The sequence below is a fragment of the Triticum dicoccoides genome, chromosome 4A, assembly GCF_002162155.2.
Source record: "Triticum dicoccoides isolate Atlit2015 ecotype Zavitan chromosome 4A, WEW_v2.0, whole genome shotgun sequence".
Lineage (NCBI taxonomy): Eukaryota > Viridiplantae > Streptophyta > Magnoliopsida > Poales > Poaceae > Triticum > Triticum dicoccoides.
In genome coordinates, this window is record NC_041386.1 from 199,399,505 (window position 1) to 199,406,060 (window position 6,556).

The following is a 6,556-nucleotide window of genomic DNA, read 5'->3' on the forward strand; positions in this document are numbered from 1 at the left end:
GAGGAAAAGGCATGGGTTTCTGAACCCATGGTTCTCTTTCTTTTTTGTTCTTCCTAGCAACAAAGTCTCTCTTATCATAACGTTGGTTGTTTGATTGTGGGTTATCAAGATCAACAATGGGTTCAATCTCTACTTCATTGTCATTACTAGGTTGAGCATCATCATGAACATCATTATTAACATTATCACTAGGTTCATGCTCACTACCAGATTGTGTTTCAACATTAGAAATAGAAATATCAATGGGATTCTCAGGTGTGTCATCAACAGGTTCACTAGAAGCATGCGAAGTCCTAACATTTTTCTTTTTCTTCCTTTTAGAAGGACTAGGTGCATCAATATTAGTTCTCTGAGAATCTTGCTCAATTCTCTTAGGATGGCCCTCAGGATAAAGGTTCCTGAGTCATTTTAGCACCTCTAGTCATAACTCTATCAGCATTATCATTTTTCTTACTATTTAATTCATTGAGAAAACCATTCCGAGCTTTAAGTACTTGTTCTACTTGAGTGGTAACCATAGAAGCATGTTTACTAATAAGTTTAAGTTCACCTTTAATATTAGCCATATAATCACCCAAGTGTTCAAGCATATCAGCATTGCTTTTTAATTCCCTACCAAAATAAGCATTGAAGTTTTCTTGTTTCACCATAAAGTTATCAAACTCATCCAAGCATGGGCTAGCAAACTTAGTAAATGGGATTTCAGCTTTATCATATCTATAGAGAGAATTTACCTTTACTACCTGTGTCGGGTTATCAAGACCATGTATTTCTTCAACATGCGGTAAATTAAGACCATGTATTTCTTCAATAGGATATAAATTCTTAACATCTTCAGCTTTAATACCTTTTTCTTTCATAGATTTCTTTGCCTCTGGCATATCTTCAGGACTAAGAAATAGAATACCCCTTTTCTTCGGAGTTGGCTTAGGAGTTGGTTCAGGAATTGGATCAGGACGTGTCCAATTATTTCCCTAAAAACACAACCAGCACAACTATCCAGATGGTCTCTGGAAGAATTGGTTAGTCCATTATAAAAGATATCAAGTATTTCATTTTTCTTAAGAGGATGATCAGGCAAAGCATTAAGTAATTGGAGAAGCCTCCCCCAAGCTTGTGGGAGCCTCTCTTCTTCAATTTGCACAAAATTATATATTTCCCTTAAAGTAGCTTGTTTCTTATGAGTAGGGAAATATTTAGCAGAGAAGTAATAAATCATATCCTGGGGACTACGCACACAACCAGGATCAAGAGAATTAAACCATATCTTAGCATCACCCTTTAATGAGAACGGAAATATCTTAAGGATATAATAGTAGCGAGTTTTCTCATCATTAGTGAATAGGGTGGCTATATCATTTAATTTAGTAAGATGTGCGACAACAGTTTTAGATTCATAACCATAGAAAGGATCAGATTCAACTAAAGTAATTATCTCAGGATAAACAGAGAAATCATAATCCTTATCAGTAATAAAGATAGGTGAAGTAACATAAGCAGGATCATATTTCATTCTAGCATTCAGAGTTTTTTGTTTCAGCTTAGCTAATAATTTCTTAAGATCACTCCTATCATTGCAAGCAAGAAAATCTCTAGCAGTTTCTTCATCCATAATATAGCCCTCAGGCACAACAGGTAATTCATATCTAGGGGGGAACCTTCATCATCACTTTCATCAGTATTATCAGTTTCAATAATCTCATTCTCTCTAGCCCTAGCAAGTTGTTCATCAACGAATTCACCAAGTGGCACAGTAGTATCAAGCACAGAAGTAGTTTCATCATAAGTATCATGCATAGCAGAAGTGGCATCATCAATAACATGCGACATATCAGAATTAATAGCAGAATTATGTGTCGCAAGCTTACTCAAAACCGAAGGTGGATCAAGTGTAGAGCTAGATGGTAGTTCCTTACCTCCCCTAGTAGTTGAGGGATAAATCTTGGTTCTTGGATCTTTCAAGTTCTTCATAATGATAAGCAGATATAAATCCTAAGCGACTCAAAGAATAGAGCTATGCTCCCCGGCAACGGCGCCAGAAAATAGTCTTGATAACCCACAAGTATAGGGGATCGCAACAGTTTTCGCGGGTAGAGTATTCAACCCAAATTTATTGATTCAACACAAGGGGAGCCAAAGAATATTCTCAAGTATTAGCAGCTGAGTTCTCAATTCAACCACACCTGGAAACTTAATATCTACAGCAAAGTGTTTAGTAGCTAAGTAATATGATAGTAGTGGTAACAGTGGTAAAAGGTAACTGTAGCAAAAGTAATATTTTTGGTGTTCTGTAGTGATGATAACAATAGCAACGGAAAAGTAAATAAGCGAAGAAAAATATGTGGAAAGCTCATAGGCAATGAATCGGTGATGGAGAATTATGCCGGATGCGGTTCATCATGTAACAGTCATAACCTAGGGTGACACAGAACAAGCTCCAATTCATCAATGTAATGCAGTCATGTATTCCGAATATAGTCATACGTGCTTATGGAAATGAACTTGCATGCCATCTTTTGTCCTACCCTCCCGTGGCAGCGGGGTCCTAGCGGAATCTAAGGTATATTAAGCTCTCCTTTTAATAGAGTACTGGACCAAAGCATTAACACATAGTGAATACATGAACTCCTCAAACTAAGGTCATCACCGGGAGTGGTCCCGATTATTGTCAATTCAGGGTTGCCGGATCATAACACATAGTAGGTGACTATAGACTTGCAATATAGGATCAAGAACTCTCATATATTGATGAAAACATAATAGGTTCAGATCTGAAATCATGGCACTCGGGCCCTAGTGACAAGCATTAAGCATAGCAAGGTCATAGCAACATCAATCTCAGAACATAGTGGATACTAGGGATCAAACCCTAACAAAACTAACTCGATTACATGATAAATCTGATCCAACCCATCACCATCCAGCAAGCCTATGATGGAATTACTCATGCACGGCAGTGAGCATCATGAAATTGGTGATGGAGGATGGTTGCTGATGACGATGGCGACGGATTCCCCTCTCCGGAGGCCCGAACGGACTCCAGATCAGCCCTCCCGAGAGAGTTTAGGGCTTGGCGGTGGCTCCATATCGTAAAACGCGATGAATCCTTCTCCCTGATTTTTTTCTCCCCGAAAGTGAATGTATGGAGTCCAGGTTGAGGTCGGTGGAGCGTTAGGAGGCCCACGAGGCAGGGGGGCGCGCCCAGGGGGTAGGGCGCGCCCCCACCCTCGTGGACAGGTGGAGGCCCCCTAACGTGGATCTTCCTTCCAGTATTTTTTATATTCCAAAATAATTCTCTGTTGATTTTCAGGTCATTCCGAGAACTTTTATTTATGCACAAAAATAACACCATGGCAATTCTGCTGAAAACAGCGTCAGTCCGGGTTAGTTCCATTCAAATCATGCAAGTTAGAGTCCAAAACAAGGGCAAAAGTGTTTGGAAAAGTAGATATGATAGAGACGTATCATACGCCTGTGCTGATTAGTTGCACATAAACATATGAGAGGATCAAACTGATATTAAAACTAGTTTCAAAACCTCAACATTTCTGCAAAGGGATCAACCACTGACAAGTCATGTATGGGCTTGGCATAATTACTTCCGATTACTCTGTCAACAGAACTTCCAAAATGAAATTCAGCTTTTGTAGAGCCTTTTCCATTCTACCATAGCCGTCGGCACTGATTAGCAAACCATTCAGGTTTGCGCAATAGATGTGCGGCAAACCTGATTACCTTTAGGACCCTTGCTCTCACAATAAAGAACCTGGTGAATATAATCTCCGGTAAGGTCCCTCAATAGGAGTTCAAATTAATTACTGAGAGATGCAGATCAAGGCATTCGATGGGATTGTTATTTTGTATCACATTATCCTCTACCGGGCATAATCTTATTTGCAAAAGAACATAACGTATTAGTGACTACATGCAGTTTTGAACACTACATGCCTCTTTGATTTGCAGGATTTCTAAAATACACGAACAGAGAGTTACATGCCATCTTCGATCCTACATGATTAAGATGGGCATTTGATTCGACTGTAGAAAATGTAGTCTTCTTCACAAGAGGTTGGAGTGGATGGATTTTTTTTAGGAAAACTAGTACAGATGAATCCAAAGGAGAAATGCATATGTATTGTAACAATATGAATCAAGTAACCCCTATAGGAAAAACCATCTATGTACTGAAATCCTCCAAAATTTCTTCAAAAATCGTAGTACATTCATAAGTGTAAACTTGGGAAAAGATACAAAAAATTGAACTCCCTTATGGTTAACATTTAACAGGAAAGGAGCATCACCTCGATATATAGCTTCTCCAGGCACGGAAAGCATCTCAGAAATCTGACAACTTGGTCCAGGTTGGGGCCATTAGATTCTAGTGCCAAGACCTTCACTGTGCACAGATACGAGGTGAAGCTTGTCAGAATCATTTTCTGGATGAAAGACGAACATACATCTTTAAAATTCCAAAAAATGTTAATTTCAAGAAGGAGAAGAAGAAGGAGACTATTTACCTGAATGGGTATGGATACAATAACAATTTCAGAGAATTTGATAGACAAGTAGCCCACCACTGCCAATTTTGGCGCAGAAAGACCTTGTTAATCAACTACAAGTAATATCTCAAGTAAAGGTGTCTCCTCAATGACCATACTGTGATACACCTTACGTGATCTCTTATTGCAACACCGGCAACACACATAAATTGTCTGGAGAGTCATGGAGGTGATGTGGAAGCTACTCAACCCATTGATCTCCTGAAGGCGAAGATACTTGAGTGTAGTATAGCTGCGAAGCTCTAGGTGCTTCAGTCGAGGGAGAAAAAGAGCGGGCGAGTCATTAATCAGGGCGAAATGGCAGTTCATGAACCTAGCGAGGCACAGCATGTGGCGCGAAGGCGGAGGGCGGATGATGGCAGCGAGCGTACTATATGTCCATCATTAAAACTGATCTCCTCGAGCTGATCTAGGGTGGGGGATAAGAACCACTTGTCAGGCTTGGCTTGGTCCTTGTCGTTGGAACTGAACTTGCCCGTGATAAGGCATCTGATTGGGCTATATATGGTGACTGATAACCCACAAGTATAGGGGATCGAAACAGTTTTCGAGGGTAGAGTATTCAACCCAAATTTATTGATTCGACATAAGGGGAGCCAAAGAATATTCTCAAGTATTAGCAGCTGAGTTGTGAATTCAACCACACCTGGAAACTTAATATCTGCAGCAAAGTGTTTAGTAGCAAAGTAATATGATAGTAGTGGTAATTGTAGCAGAAGGTAACAATAGTAAAAGTAGTGTTTTTGGTATTTTGTAGTGATGATACCAATAGCAACGGAAAAGTAAATAAGCGAAGAACAATATATGGAAAGCTCGTAGGCAATGGATCGGTGATAGAGAATTATGCCAGATGCGGTTCATCATGTAACAGTCGTAACCTAGGGTGACACAGAACTAGCTCCAGTTTGTAGATATAATGTAGGCATGTATTCTGAACATAGTCATACATGCTTATGGAAAAGAACTTGCATGAAATCTTTTGTCCTACCCTCCCGTGGTAGCGGGGTCCTTACGGAAACTAAGGGATATTAAGGCTTCCTTTTAATAGAGAACTGGAACAAAGCATTAACACATAGTGAATACATGAACTCCTCAAACTACGGTCATCACCGGTAAGTATCCCGATTATTGTCACTTCAGGGTTGCCCGATCATAACACATAATAGGTGACTATAGACTTGCAAGATAGGATCAAGAACACTCATATATTGATGAAAACATAATAGGTCCAGATTTGAAATCATGGCACTCGGGCTCTAGTGACAAGCATTAAGCATAGCAAAGTCATAGAAACATCAATCTCAGAACATAGTGGATACTAGGGATCAAACCCTAACAAAACTAACTCGATTACATGATAGATCCCATCCAACCCATCACCGTCCAGCAAGCCTACGATGGAATTACTCACGCACGTCGGTGAGCATCATGAAATTGGTGAAGGAGGATGGTTGATGATGACAATGGCGACGGATTCCCCTCTACGGTGCCCCGAATGGACTCCAGATCAGCCCTCCCGAGAGGTTTTAGGGCTTGGCGGCGGCTCCGTATCATAAAACGCGATGATTTATTCTCTCTGATTTTTTTCTCCCCGAAAGTCAATATATGGAGGTGGAGTTGGAGTCAGAGAGGCAACAGGGGCCCACGAGGTAGGGGGGCGCGCCCCCACCCTCGTGGCAAGGTGGTGGCCCCCTGGCCTTCATCTTTGGCAGGTATTTTTCTTATTTTTCTAAAAAGTGTCTCCGTGAAGTTTTAGGTCATTCCGAGAACGTTTGGTCCTGCATATAAATAACACCATGGTAATTCTGCTGAAAACAGCATCAGTCCGGGTTAGTTCCATTCAAATCATGCAAGTTAGAGTCCAAAACAAGGGCAAAAGTGTTTGGAAAAGTAGGTACGTTGGAGACGTATCAACTCCCCCAAGCTTAAACCTTTGCTTGTGCTCAAGCAATTCAGTTGACAAACTGAAAGTAATAAAGAAAAACTTTTACAAACTC